The sequence below is a fragment of the Triticum urartu genome, chromosome 5, assembly GCF_003073215.2.
Source record: "Triticum urartu cultivar G1812 chromosome 5, Tu2.1, whole genome shotgun sequence".
In the NCBI taxonomy this organism is placed as follows: Eukaryota; Viridiplantae; Streptophyta; class Magnoliopsida; order Poales; family Poaceae; genus Triticum; species Triticum urartu.
In genome coordinates, this window is record NC_053026.1 from 494327530 (window position 1) to 494343946 (window position 16417).

The following is a 16417-nucleotide window of genomic DNA, read 5'->3' on the forward strand; positions in this document are numbered from 1 at the left end:
TATATCGCCCACAACTCACTTGTGTTCTACTCGTGCATATTACATCAACGCATAGAACCAGGCTCGGATGCCACTGTTGGGGAACGTAGTAATTTCAAAAATTTCCTACGCAGACGCAAGATCATGGTGATGCATAGCAACGAGAGGGGAGAGTGTTGTCCACGTACCCTCGTAGACCGAAAGCGGAAGCATTAGCACAACGTGGTTGATGTAGTCGTACGTCTTCACGATCCGACTGATCAAGTACCGAACACACGGCACCTCCGAGTTCTGCACACGTTCAACTCGATGACGTCCCTCGAACTCCAATCCAGCCGAGTGTTGAGGGAGAGTTTCGTCAGCACGACGGCGTGGTGACGATGATGATGTTCTACCGACGCAGGGCTTCGCACACGGCTACGATATGACTGAGGTGGATTATGGTGGAGGGGGGCACCGCACACGGCTAAGAGATCCAAGGGATCAATTGTTGTGTCTTTGGGGTGCCCCCTGCCCCTGTATATAAAGGAGTGGAGGAGGGGGAGGGCCGGCCCTCTCTATGGCGCGCCCTAGGGGAGTCCTACTCCCACCGGGAGTAGGATTCCCCCTTTCCTAGTAGAACTAGGAGCCCTTCCAAGTAGTAGGAGTAGGAGGGAAGGAAAGGGAAGGGAAAAGGAGAAGGAAGGAAGGGGGCGCCCCCCCTCCCTAGTCCAATTCGGACCAGCCCATGGGGAGGGGTGCGGCCACCCTTTGAGGCCTTTCTCTCCTTTTTCGTATGGCCCATTAAGGCCCAATACGAATTCCCGTAACTCCCCGGTACTCCCGAAAATACCCGAATCACTCGGAACCTTTCCGATGTCCAAATATAGTCGTCCAATATATCGATCTTTACGTCTCGACCATTTCGAGACTCCTCGTCATGTCCCCGATCTCATCTGGGACTCCGAACTCCTTCGGTACATCAAAACACATACACTCATAATATAACCGTCATCAAACTTTAAGCGTGTGGACCCTACGGGTTCGAGAACTATGTAGACATGACCGAGACACGTCTCCGGTCAATAACCAATAGCGGAACCTGGATGCTCATATTGGCTCCTACATATTCTATGAAGATCTTTATCGGTCAAATCGCATAACAACATACGTTGTTCCCTTTGTCATCGGTATGTTACTTGCCCGAGATTCGATCGTCGGTATCTCAATACCTAGTTCAATCTCGTTACCGACAAGTCTCTTTACTCGTACCGTAACAAATCATCCCGCAACTAACTCATTAGTTGCAACGCTTGCAAGGCTTATAGTGATGTGCATTACCGAGTGGGCTCAGAAATACCTCTCCGACAATCGGAGTGACAAATCCTAATCTCGAAATACGCCAACCCAACAAGTACCTTCGGAGACACGTGTAGAGCACCTTTATAATCACCCAGTTACGTTGTGACGTTTGGTAGCACACAAAGTATTCCCCCGGTAAACGGGAGTTGCATAATCTCATAGTCATAGGAACATGTATAAGTCAGGAAGAAAGTAATAGCAACAAACTAAACGATCAAGTGCTATGCTAACGGAATGGGTCAAGTCAATCACATCATTCTCTAATGATGTGATCCCGTTAATCAAATGACAACTCATGTCTATGGCTAGGAAACTTAACCATCTTTGATTCAACGAGCTAGTCAAGTAGAGGCATACTAGTGACATACTGTTTGTCTATGTATTCACACATGTATTATGTTTCCGGTTAATACAATTCTAGCATGAATAATAAACATTTATCATGATATAAGAAATAAATAATAACTTTATTATTGCCTCTAGGGCATATTTCCTTCAGTCTCCCACTTGCACTAGAGTCAATAATCTAGTTCACATCGCCATGTGATTTAACATCAATAGTTCACATCACCATGTGATTAACACCCATAGTTCACATTGTCATGTGACCAACACCCAAAGGGTTTACTAGAGTCAATAATCTAGTTCACATCGCTATGTGATTAATACCCAAAGAGTACTAAGGTGTGATCATGTTTTGCTTGTGAGGGAAGTTTAGTCAACGGGTCTGCTACATTCGGATCCGTATGTATTTTGCAAATTTCTATGTCAACAATGCTCTGCACGGAGCTACTCTAGCTAATTGCTCCCACTTTAAATATGTATCCAGATTGAGATTTTGAGTCATCTGGATCAGTGTCAAAACTTGCATCGACGTAACCCTTTACGACGAACCTTTTGTCACCTCCATAATCGAGAAACATATCCTTATTCCACTAAAGATAATTTTGACCAATGTCCAGTGATCTACTCCTAGATCACTATTGTACTCCCTTGCCAAACTCAGGGCAGGGTATACAATAGGTCTGGTACACAGCATGGCATACTTTATAGAACCTATGGCTAAGGCATAGGGAATGACTTTCATTCTCTCTCTATCTTCTGCCATGGTCGGGTTTTGAGTCTTACTCAACTTCACACCTTGTAACACAGGCAAGAACTCCTTATTTAACTGTTCCATTTTGAACTACTTCAAAATCTTGTCAAGGTATGTACTCATTGAAAAACTTATCAAGCATCTTGATCTATCTCTATAGATCTTGATGCTCAATATGTAAGCAGCTTCACCGAGGTCTTTCTTTGAAAAACTCCTTTCAAACATTCCTTTATGCTTTGCAGAATAATTCTACATTATCTCCGATCAACAATATGTCATTCACATATACTTATTAGAAATGTTGTAGTGCTCCCACTCACTTTCTTGTAAATACAGTCTTCACCGCAAGTCTGTATAAAACTATATGCTTTGATCAACTTATCAAAGCGTATATTCCAACTCCGAGATGCTTGCACCAGTCCATAGATGGATCGCTGGAGCTTGCATATTTTGTTAGTACCTTTAGGATTGACAAAACCTTCTGGTTGCATCATATACAACTCTTCTTTAATAAATCCATTAAGGAATGCAGTTTTGTTTATCCATTTGCCAGATTTCATTAAATGCGGCAATTGCTAACATGATTCAGACAGACTTAAGCATAGATACGAGTGAGAAACTCTCATCGTAGTCAACACCTTGAACTTGTCGAAAACCTTTTTGCGACAATTCTAGCTTTGTAGATAGTAACACTACTATTAGCGTCCGTCTTCCTCTTGAATATCCATTTAATATCAATGGCTCGCCGATCAATGGGCAAGTAAATTAAAGCCCATACTTTGTTCTCATACATGGATCTCATCTCAGATTTCATGGCCTCAAGCCATTTCACGGAATCTGGGCTCATCATCGCTTCCTCATAGTTCGTAGGCTCGTCATGGTCAAGTAACATGACCTCCAGAACAGGATTACCGTACCACTCTGGTGCGGATCTCACTCTGGCTTACCTACGAGGTTCGTTAGCAACTTGATCTGAAGTTACATGATCATCATCATTAGCTTCCTCACTAATTGGTGTAGTAGTCACAGGAACATATTTCTGTGATGAACTACTTTCCAATAAGGGAGCAGGTACAGTTACCTCATCAAGTTCTACTTTCCTCCCACTCACTTCTTTCGAGAGAAACTCCTTCTCTAGAAAGGATCCATTCTCAGCAACGAATATCTTGCCTTCGGATCTGTGATAGAAGGTGTACCCAACAAATTTTTTTGGGGTATCCTATGAAGACGCACTTCTCCGATTTGGGTTTGAGCTTATCAGGTTGAAACCTTTTCACATAAGCATTTCAACCTCAAACTTTAAGAAACGATAGCTTAGGTTTCTTGCCAAACCATAGTTCATACGGTGTCGTCTCAACGGATTTAGATGGTGCCCTATTTAACGTGAATGCAGTTGTCTCTAATGCATAACCCCAAAACGATAGTGGTAGATCGGTAAGAGACATCATAGATCGCACCATATCTAATAAAGTACGGTTATGACAGTCGGACACACCATTACACTGTGGTGTTCTAGGTGGCGTGAGTAGTGAAACTATTTCACATTGTTTTAACTGAAGGCCAAACTCTTAACTCAAATATTTTACCTCTGCGATCATATCGTAGAAACTTTTATTTTCTTGTTACGATGATTCTCCACTTCACTCTGAAATTATTTGAACTTTTCAAATGTTTCAGACTTGTGTTTCATTAAGTAGATATACCCATATCTGCTCAAATCATCTGTGAAGGTCAGAAAATAACGATACTTGCCGTGAGCCTTAACACTCATCGGACCGCATACATCAGTATGTATTATTTCCAATAAGTCAGTTGCTCGCTCCATTGTTCCAGAGAACGGAGTCTTAGTCATCTTTCCCATGAGGCATGGTTCGCAAGCATCAAGTGATTCATAATCAAGTGATTCCAAAAGTCCATCTGCATGGAGTTTCTTCATGCGCTTTACACCAATATGACCTAAACGGCAGTGCCACAAATAAGTTGCACTATCATTATTAACTTTGCATCTTTTGGTTTCAATATTATGAATATGTGTATCACTATGATCGAGATCCAATGAACCATTTTCATTGGGTGTGTAACCATATAAGGTTTTATTCATGTAAACAGAACACCAATTTATTCTCTTACTTAAATGAATAACCGTATTGCAATAAACATGATCAAATCATATTCGTGCTCAACGCAAACACCAAATAACACTTATTTAGGTTCAACACTAATCCCGAAAGTATAGGGAGTGTGTGATGATGATCATATCAATCTTGGAACCACTTCCAACACACATCGTCACTTCACCCTTAACTAGTCTCTGTTCATTTTGCAACTCCCGTTTCGAGTTACTACTCTTAGCAACTGAACCAGTATCAAATACCGAGGGGTTGCTACGATCACTAGTAAAATACACATCAATAATCTGTATATCAAATATACCTTTGTTCACTTTGCCATCCTTCTTATCTGCCAAATACTTGGGGCAGTTCCGCTTCCAGTGACCAGTCCCTTTGCAGTAGAAGCACTTAGTCTCAGGCTTAGGACCAGACTTGGGCTTCTTCACTTGAGCAGCAACTTGCTTGCCGTTCTTCTTGAAGTTCCCCTTCTTCCCTTTGCCCTTTTCTTGAAACTAGTGGTCTTGTCTACCATCAACACTTGATATTTTTCTTGATTTCTACCTTCGTTGATTTCAGCATTACGAAGAGCTTGGGAATCGTTTTCGTCATCCCTTGCATACTATAGTTCATCACGAAGTTCTAGTAACTTGGTGATGGTGACTAGAGAACTCTGTCAATCACTATCTTATCTGTAAGATTAACTCCCACTTGATTCAAGCGATTGTAGTACCCAGACAATCTGAGCATATGCTCACTGCTTGAGCTATTCTCCTCCATCTTTTAGCTATAGAACTTGTTGGAGACTTCATATCTCTCAACTCGAGTATTTGCTTGAAATGTTTAACTTCAACTCCTAGAACATCTCATATGGTCCATGACGTTCAAAACGTCTTTGAAGTCCCGATTCTAAGCCGTTAAGCATGGTACACTAAACTATCAAGTAGTCATCATATTGAGCTAGCCAAACGTTCATAACGTCTGCATCTGCTCCTGCAATAGGTCTGTCACCTAGCGGTGCATCAAGGACATAATTCTTCTGTGTAGCAATGAGGTTAATCCTCAGATCACAGATCCAATCCGCATCATTGCTACTAACATTTTTCAACATAATTTTTCTCTAGGAACACAATAAACTGGGAGCAACATCGCGAGCTATTGATCTACAACATAGATATGCTACTACTATCAGGACTAAGTTCATGATAAATTAAATTTCAGTTAATCATATTACTTAAGAACTCCCACTTAGACAGACATCCCTCTAATCTCCTAAGTGATCACGTGATCCATATCAACTAAACCATGTCCGATCATCACGTGAGATGGAGTAGTTTCAATGGTGAACATCACTATGTTGATCATATCTACTATATGATTCACGCTCGACCTTTCGGTCTCCGTGTTCCGAGGCCATATCTTTTATATGCTAGGCTCGTCAAGTTTAACCTGAGTATTCCGCGTGTGCAACTTTTTTGCACCCGTTGTATTTGAACATAGAGCCTATCACACCCGATCATCACGTGGTGTCTCAGCACGAAGAACTTTTGCAAAGGTGCATACTCAGGGAGAACACTTATACCTTGATAATTTAGTGAGAGATTATCTTATAAAGCTACTGGCGAACTAAGCAAAATAAGATGTATAAAAGATAAACATCACATGCAATCATAATATGTGACATGATATGGCCATCATCATCTTGTGCCTTTGATCTCCATCTCCAAAGCATCGTCATGATCTCCATAGTCACCAGCATGACACCATGATCTCCATCATCTTGATCTATATCAATGTGTCGTCCCATGGTTGTCTCGCCAACAATTGCTCTTGCAACTATTGCTATCGCATAGCGATAAAGTAAACCAATTATTTGACGCTTGCATCTTATGCAATGGAGAGATAGCCATAAGGGTTTTGCCTATTGCCGATAACTTCAACAAAACACGATCATCTCATACAACAACTTATATCTCATCATGTCTTGACCATATCACATCACAACATGCCCTGCAAAAACAAGTTAGACGTCCTCTACTTTGTTGTTGCAAGTTTTACGTGGCTGCTACGGGCTGAGCAAGAACCGTTCTTACCTACGCATCAAAACCACAACGATAGTTTGTCAAGTTGGTGTTGTTTTAACCTTCGCAAGGACCGGGCGTAGCCACACTCGGTTCAACTAAAGTTGGAGAAACTGACACCCGCTAGTCACCTGTGTGCATAGCACGGCGGTAAAACCAGTCTCAGCGTACGCGTAATGTCGGTCCGGGCCGCTTCATCCAACAATACCGCCGAACCAAAGTATGACATGCTGGTAAGCAGTATGACTTATATCGCCCACAACTCACTTGTGTTCTACTCGTGCATATTACATCAACGCATAGAACCAGGCTCGGATGCCACTGTTGGGGAACGTAGTAATTTCAAAAATTTCCTACGCAGACGCAAGATCATGGTGATGCATAGCAACGAGAGGGGAGAGTGTTGTCCACGTACCCTCGTAGACCGAAAGCGGAAGCATTAGCACAACGTGGTTGATGTAGTCGTACGTCTTCACGATCCGACTGATCAAGTACCGAACACACGGCACCTCCGAGTTCTGCACACGTTCAACTCGATGACGTCCCTCGAACTCCAATCCAGCCGAGTGTTGAGGGAGAGTTTCGTCAGCACGACGGCGTGGTGACGATGATGATGTTCTACCGACGCAGGGCTTCGCACACGGCTACGATATGACTGAGGTGGATTATGGTGGAGGGGGGCACCGCACACGGCTAAGAGATCCAAGGGATCAATTGTTGTGTCTTTGGGGTGCCCCCTGCCCCTGTATATAAAGGAGTGGAGGAGGGGGAGGGCCGGCCCTCTCTATGGCGCGCCCTAGGGGAGTCCTACTCCCACCGGGAGTAGGATTCCCCCTTTCCTAGTAGAACTAGGAGCCCTTCCAAGTAGTAGGAGTTGGAGGGAAGGAAAGGGAAGGGAAAAGGAGAAGGAAGGAAGGGGGCGCCCCCTCCCTAGTCCAATTCGGACCAGCCCATGGGGAGGGGTGCAGCCAACCTTTGAGGCCTTTCTCTCCTTTCCCGTATTGCCCATTAAGGCCCAATACGAATTCCCGTAACTCCCCGGTACTCCCGAAAATACCCGAATCACTCAGAACCTTTTCGATGTCCGAATATAGTCGTCCAATATATCGATCTTTACATTTCGACCATTTCAAGACTCCTCGTCATGTCCCCGAACTCATCCAGGACTCTGAACTCCTTCGGTACATCAAAACACATAAACTCATAATATAACCGTCATCGAACTTTAAGCGCGCGGACCCTACGGGTTCGAGAACTATGTAGACATGACCGAGACACGTCTCCGGTCGATAACCAATAGCGGAACCTGGATGCTCATATTGGCTCCTACATATTCTACGAAGATCTTTATCGGTCAAATCGCATAACAACATACGTTGTTCCCTTTGTCATCGGTATGTTACTTGCCCGAGATTTGATCGTCGGTATCTCAATACCTAGTTCAATCTCGTTACCGGCAAGTCTCTTTACTCGTACCATAACACATCATCCCGCAACTAACTCATTAGTTGCAACGCTTGCAAGGCTTATAGTGATGTGCATTACCGAGTGGGCTCAGAAATACCTCTCCGACAATCGGAGTGACAAATCCTAATCTCGAAATACGCCAACCCAACAAGTACCTTCAGAGACACCTGTAGAGCACCTTTATAATCACCCAGTTACGTTGTGACGTTTGGTAGCACACAAAGTGTTCCTCCGGTAAACGGGAGTTGCATAATCTCATAGTCATAGGAACATGTATAAGTCATGAAGAAAGCAATAGCAACAAACTAAACAATCAAGTGCTATGCTAATGGAATGGGTCAAGTCAATCAAATGACAACTCATTTCTATGGCTAGGAAACTTAACCATCTTTGATTCAACGAGCTAGTCAAGTAGAGGCATACTAGTGACATACTGTTTGTGTATGTATTCACACATGTATTATGTTTCCGGTTAATACAATTCTAGCATGAATAATAAACATTTATCATGATATAAGGAAATAAATAATAACTTTATTATTGCCTCTAGGGCATATTTCCTTCACTTCATGGAGGCTACATGGTGGTTCGTCAAGGATTCCTTTCATTCTTCAATTGTCCCGCCAAGCTATACTCTCATATAAACATGATGTTCAATACATGTCTTATTTTGAGTAGTTCAAGCATTCTTCATGTTGCATTCCGAAATGCAATTCGTTCTACTTTATCTTTCGAGGTGGTGTTATGTCACTCTTGACAATTTCCCTTCGTGTGTCATGATTTAACAGTTGTCAAGAATGAGATAGTTAAACCCATCAATTTCTTCAAGCATGAGCTCTTCTCAATCCATCAATCTCCTTGTTGGAGTTATCTTGGGTTATATTTCACCTAAAGCTTTCCCTAAGGATTGTCGCTATTTATGGTGCTTATAAATGACCCAAGTTCTTCATTTATCCTCCCGGTGAAATAAGTTTCTCGTCTCCTGGTTGATATCAATCCAATCTATTGTTTTTCGTTAGTGGCAGAATTTCACCTCAAGATTTTGAGATGTTTTCCATAAGCCCACAACAAGCTTACTCTTTTCGTTGTTGGTTTTCCAACAACTCCGTTTGACCCTTCTCCTAAAGATGTTTTTCAATCTCATTTGAGGTAGAAGATGTTGTTTTCTCCTCCGTTCTTTTGATTTCATTCTTACATTGTTCCGGAGGCATTATGATGTTGCTCTCTTCGACCCATCATCTCGTTTTTGTCAAAGATCATGTTCTTTTCGTGCTTACCCATTCAACCGGAGTGTCGTGTAATCTTTTCAAGTATCATCTCATCTTGTCAAGCTCATCTTCAATTCCTTCCATTTACAGTCAGAGTGTTGTCCAATTTATATCATTCTTATTCCTTCTCTATCTTGTGTTAACCGGAGTGTTGTGTCTATCATTCCTCTTCTAACCGGACTCTCATCCAAGTGCTCCCATTTTGCCAAGCTCATATTCTTTACCTTCCATTTCCAACCGGAGTGTTGTCGTAATTGACCTTTATCGTTCATTGTACATCTCGTTTCAATCGGAGTGCTTGCATGTACCTCATATCCATTGTAACCCTTCTTCTTATGTCTTTCAACCTACAAGGTTCCCGTATTGTTCCTTGTTCCTCTTTTCTAACGGAGTGCTTCCAACTTTGTTCATCTTCGTTGTATTCTTTCTTTAAATTTGTTCAACCTCACAAGGTTCGTGGTTTCACTCGTTTGTCAAAGAAGCAACTTAGCTTTACCTCTTCTCGTCCTCTTCCGTTCCCCTCCGGTGCCATCCTAGATCTCAGGACGAGATCCTCTCGTAGTGGTGGAGTGCTGTGACGCCCCGAGACCGTTGTGCCAGGTGCCTTCCAGTTATTCGTTGTTGTTGCCTTGTCTTTCGCTTGTGTGTTGCATCTTGCCATGTCATCATCCGCATTGCATCATCATGTTTTCGAAACTTCCATCCGTCCGGGTTCCCCAGTTCCGTCCGTTGTCCGTTCTGAGCCCAATCACACTCGCACGCGCCCGCGGCATGTCCGGAATAGTATTTTATAAGTGGCCATAAAATGTTCTCGAAATGGGTTGAAAGTTGGCATGCGGTGTTGTTTTGTTGTCAGTAGGTCGCCTGCCAAGTTTCATCGCATTCGGAGTCCGTTTGACGCCCCAACGAATAACTATAGCGGCAATAGTAGCCGCTCTATCATCGGACATTTTCGGTCTCCGGAAATAGTCGCCGGGCCTCTCTCTCTTCTTTTCTCTCAGCCCAACGCCTTCTGCATAGCCCACTACCACTCACCGCCAGGCCCAACCTAAGCTCTCTTGTCAGCCCGCGGACCTCCTCGCGCGCGCGTCCGAAAGCTGTCCCGGACCCGACCCGGACAGTCGTCACCGTTGGTTTCGGACCATCCCCAAACATCCCTAAAACATCTGCGATTATTTATTTGGACCCTCTAGCCTTTATTTTCTCGGCCGTCCGATTATAATCGTAGGGACGAGATAGCCTACCCTAATCCCTACCTGTATATATAGTCTAAACCCTAGCCGTGTCCCATCCATCCATCAAATCCTCCCCGCCGCCGCCACCCACTCTTCCTTGTTCCTCGGGATCTTGCCCGATCCATTCAAGCCACCCGACCAACCTCCTTCCTCCTTGGGATTTCCTCCCAATTGAACCGAAGCCAACCAGCACCACCCCCTGTGGCCCTCCTCGAACCGCAGCAGCCAGCGCAACTTTCTCCCTCCGCTCCTCGCTCTCACCTCTTTTCCCTCGCAGGAGCCGCCATGAGGAACCACAAGCAGATCCGTCTCAGAGCTTCATCTGCGCTACCGTCTACCTGGATCCGACGACCAGCCAGTAGGCCCCGCGCTTGGGTAGGTGCTCCTCGAGCTGGAGCTCGTCCACGGAACCAGAAGCTCTCCAGTCCCTTGCTCTAGTGCGCCTCCTACCCCGTGCGCCTCCCATGGCGCCCTCGTACCCGAGCTCGTCGTCATCCACCGGCCATAAATCCAGCCGCCGCCATCTTCTTCACGGAGGTCCGCCGACGCCGCAACTCCTGCTGCCGCCGGTTTCCTCTCGTCAGAGACGACCCACATCGACCGCCGGCGCTCGTCCCGGCCTTCCTCGCTTCCACTCTGTCCTCGTCTGCACCCTGCATCGCATGGATTCGGATGAGTCCGTGCCTCCCGCCGCTTCCATCGCCAAACGCTGCCGACCTCCGTTCCGTCCTGCTGCCGCCCCGCCATGCTCCTGGAGCCGCGACGCCCGCTCGTCCTCAAGGTCGCCGGCGTGCGTCGCGCCAAGTCCACTGCTGCATCCTCTTCTTCCCCTGCGCTGCATCCTCTTCTTCCCCCTGCATCGAGAGGAGCAGAGTGTCGCGTTGCAGTCGCGTTGACCGCACCTCCAGGCCAGCATGCCCCTTCGCGGCCTGCCTCCTCCACTAAACCGGGCCTTGGCCCAATGTGAGCCCCCACAGCCCCCCTCTCGGTTGGGCCAGCAGTGCATTCAGATTTTGGCCTGTATAACGTTTTTTTCCTAGACGAATTTAATCATTTTCCAGAGACTGTAGTTTTACAGAAACCCCCCTGTGGTTCATGCATATCATATATCTCGAACTATGCATCATATGTAAAAACTTCAAATATGAAAAATGCTTAGAATTTTGTGTAGGTTCATAATATGCAATTTTCATCCATGTTCGAAATGTTTAAATTGCTGTTTGTTTAATTTTTTTCAAATGCCATGTTCAAATGCTTTAATTCATAACTAAATAACAGTAGCTCCAAACCTAACAAACTTTATATGTAAATGGGGTAGAAAAATGTCTAGTTTATCATGATGTACTTACTTTACATGTTTAATAACTCTAAAATTATGTTGAGCGTAGAACATTACCAAACCTAAAATATGCTCTTCAGGAGTTTCCGGACTTGCTGTTTGTTGTTCTGGCCTCATTTAAACTTGCCTAGATAGGTAGTTTTCATTTGCTCACCTCTTGTAATGTTAATCAACATTTAATATTGTTGGGTACATGAACGAGATCGAACTAAATAACTTGTTCTGGTGTTTCGTCAATATGCAACTCGTGGTATATTGAGCTCCACTTAACTTGTAGTTTTGCTTGTGCACTTTGCCATGCCATGCCTCTTTAAAGCGGACATGCATGATAATTGTTTGTGCATCATGCCATGTTTATGTGGTGGTTGTTTACTATGTTGTTTGATTCTTTCCGGTGTTGCTTCTTCGGGTTAGTTCCGATAACGTCGTGTTTGTGAGGATTCGTTCGACTTCGTCCATTTGTCTTCTTCATGGACTCATTCTTCTTCCTTGCGGGATCTCAGGCAAGATGACCATACCCTCGAAATCACTTCTATCTTTTCTTGCTAGTTCTTCGCTCTATTTCTATGCCGCGTTACCTACCACTTGCTTTATCATGCCTCCCATATTGCCATGTCAAGCCTCTAACCCTCCTTTCCTAGCAAACCGTTGTTTGGCTATGTTACCGCTTTTGCTCAGCTCCTCTTATAGCGTTGCTAGTTGCAGGTGAAGCTGAAGTTTGTTCCATGTTTGGAACATGGATATGTTGGGATATCACAATATCTCTTATTTAATTAATGCATCTATATACTTGGTAAAGGGTGGAAGGCTCGGCCTTATGCCTGGTGTTTTGTTCCACTCTTGCCGCCCTAGTTTCCGTCATACCGGTGTTATGTTCCTTGATTTTGTGTTCCTTGCGTAGTTGGATGTTATGGGAACCCCTTGACAGTTCGCTTTGAATAAAACTCCTCCAGCAAGGCCCAACCTTGGTTTTACCATTTGCCTCACCACCACCCACTTTTCCCTTGGGAGTCGCGCTCCCGACGGTCATCTTTATTTTAATCCCCCGGGCTACTGCTTCTTTAAGTGTTGGTCCGAACCAGAGCCACTTGCGGCGCCACCTCGGGGAAACTTAAGGGTTGGTTTTAGCTGTACGTAGTGTTCATCCGGTGTTACCCTGAGAACAAGATATGTGCAGCTCCTATCGGGATGTCGGCGCATCGGGCGGTCTTGCTGGTCTTGTTTTACCATTGTCGAAATGTCTTGTAACCGGGATTCCGAGACTGATCGGGTCTTTCTGGGAGAAGGAATATCCTTCGTTGACCGTGAGAGCTTGTGATGGGCTAAGTTGGGACACCCCTACAGGGTTATGAACTTTCGAAAGCCGTGCCCGCGGTTATGGACAGATGGGAATTTGTTAATGTCCGGTTGTAGAGAACTTGAAACTTGACTTAATTAAAATGCATCAACCGCGTGTGTAGCCGTGATGGTCTCTTCTCGGCGGAATCCGGGAAGTGAACACGGTTCTTGTGTTATGCTTGGACGAAAGTAGTTTCAGGATCACTTCTTGATCAATTCTAGTTCACGACCGTGCTTTGCTTCTCTTCTCGCTCTTATTTGCGTATGTTAGCCACCATATATGCTAGTGCTTGTTGCAGCTCCACCTCACTACCCTTTCCTACCTTTAAGCTTATATAGTCTTGATCGCGAGGGTGTGAGATTGCTGAGTCCCCGTGACTCACAGATACTTCCAAAACAGTTGCAGGTGCCGATGATTCCAGTGCAGGTGACGCAACCGAGCTCAAGTGGGAGCTCAATGAAGATCGTGTTCATTGTGTTGTTTCGTTTCTAGTTGATCAGTAGTGGAGCCCAGTTGGGACGATCGAGGATCTAGCATTTGGGGTTTTCTTCTTTTATTTTGGTACCGTGGTCGGACCTTGATTGTATTCTGGATGATATATGATATATTTATGTATTGTGTGAAGTGGCGATTGTAAGCCAACTCTTTATCCCTTTCTTATTTAGTACATGGGATGTGTAAAGATTACCCCTCTTGCGACATGGCTACCATGCGGTTATGCCTCTAAGTCGTGATCCGACCCCTGGGAGATATAGCCGCATCGTGGGTGTTACACGATTTCCGAAGGTTTCTTGGTTATGTGTTGAAGGATGGATACAGCTGGATGTAGGATTTGCTAGTTTGGGTGAGATACTATGCTTCCCCTGTATCCCCAACACCTTATTGCATAACCAGAAAGTTTTGGGAGTTTATAAGTGGGAATTCAAGTATCACGTAGGAATTATTTCCAACAGACACATGATACGATATGGGATCTATCATATGTTTGTTTCCGGCTTATTCTGCAAGCCAAATCCTTGTTTTGTTGTTGTTGTGGTATTCGAGTTGCTTCGAAGTCAAATGTTCATTCCATACCTTGCCTAAGTGGTGTTCTCATATTTCTATGTGAATAATAATCCTTCATGATAATTGATATTGTCGTGTCAATCCTTTTCAACCGGTGTGTTTCTCTTCAAGTGGATCCGATCATTTTCAACATCCGCAAGATCAACTCAAAGTCTTCTCAACGTTATTTGTTTCATCCGTCCCAAGTTTCCTTTGTTTTTCCACCCTCCCACCCTTTTTTCTTCAAGGACTCGGATTTCTTAATCAAGTATCCATTTTATTCATGTGAAGTCTCTTCATTCTTTTCTTTCAATGTTCATATCCGGTGATTCTCATGAAGGTACCAGCAGAGCTTCAAGTTCATCATTCTCCGTTCTTTTTTTTTCTCCAGTGGATTCAAGTCAAGCCTTGTCGATCACATCCTTTTTCCTCGTTTCAAATGCTTTGTCATGCGGGTGCACCTCATAATCATTCCCCGCTTGCTATTCAATTGTTCTGGAGTGTTGAAGATATCTCAGAAGGCTCGTCTTTTCATTCAAAATCCGTTAAACCTATTTCAAGATTGTTATCTCATTCAAACAACCTAATTCAACCGGCGCAATCTCCCTTTCAAGCAATCTTTTCAACGGTGTTTCTTTTGAGTGGGCCCTAACCCACAGGTCTTTCCCAGGATCTTACCCGACTCTTCTAATTTTCCCGGAGCTTTTCAAATTCATTTCAAAGTTTGACGTAAGAATGATTTGTCATCAGTCATATGTATTTCTCCATGATCTTTCAAATTCTTTTCATCATTGGCTCAACCTTTCCAATTTTCATTTCGGAGTGCCTCAAAAATTCTCAGTGGTGGTTCTCGTCATCATTCTCAACATTTGAAGACCGAAGAAGAGTTTGTCTGCAATCATATCCGTTCTCTTGAAGACTCGTGGTTCTAGATTCATGCCATCCTCTCATAATTGTTTTCGATTGTGAGAATTCTTTTCACCCATCCGGAGTAATTCAGGAATCTTTTCAGTTTGATTCTTCGAAGACCATAATTTCGGGTTAATTCATTCTCTACTTTCAGCTCTCATTCTCCAAATATTACCGGTGCATCATTCGTATATTCTCTAATCAGTTCATGATCTCTTCGTTCTCTTATATCTAAACTCTCTCATGTATCTCCGTTCATTTGCTAATTCTTACCGGTGATTCATCCCTTTACTTCGTTCGTTTTTCAATTCTTACGGTGGTTCATTCAAGATTTCTTTTCCTTCGTTATCATATCAATTTATTCGTTGTTTCAATCCTACCGGTGGTTCGTTGAAGACCTCCTCAAGTTTGCGCTATATCTTTCTTGACCCTTTCAACAAAAATAAGTAGTATGCCAAATTCGTTTCTTGTCATCAATTTAAATTGGTGAAGGATAAGCATAATGTAATTCTTATTCTTGATTCATCAAGCAAATTCAATTCCTTATTCCGGAGGCTCATCAAAATTCTTGATTTCTTTTTTTCATCTTTCTTTTCTGGAGTTCCAAGTTTTTCCGCATTATCTCGTCGCGAAGCTCCATCTAAATCATTGCAAGGCTTCACCTTGTGTTGTCAACTTCTCTTTCTTTTATCATCATTTTGTTTACCGGAGTTTTTCTTGGAGGCTACATGGTGGTTCGTCAAGGATTCCTTTCATTCTTCAATTGTCCCGCCAAGTTATACTCTCATATAAACATGATGTTCAACACATGTCTTGTTTTCAGTAGTTCAAGCATTCTTCATGTTGCATTCTGAAATGCAATTCGTTCTACTTTATCTTTCGAGGTGGTGTTATGTCACTCTTGACAATTTCCCTTCCTGTGTCATGATTTAACAGTTGTCAAGAATGAGATAGTTAAACCCATCAATTTCTTCAAGCATGAGCTCTTCTCAATCCATCAATCTCCTCGTTGGAGATATCTTGGGTTATATTTCACCTAAAGCTTTCCCTAAGGATTGTCGCTATTTATGGTGCTTATAAATAACCCAAGTTCTTCATTTATCCTCCCGGTGAAATAAGTTTCTCGTCTCCTGGTTGATATCAATCCAATCTATTGTTTTTCGTTAGTGGCAGAATTTCACCTCAAGATTTTGAGATGTTTTCCATAAGCC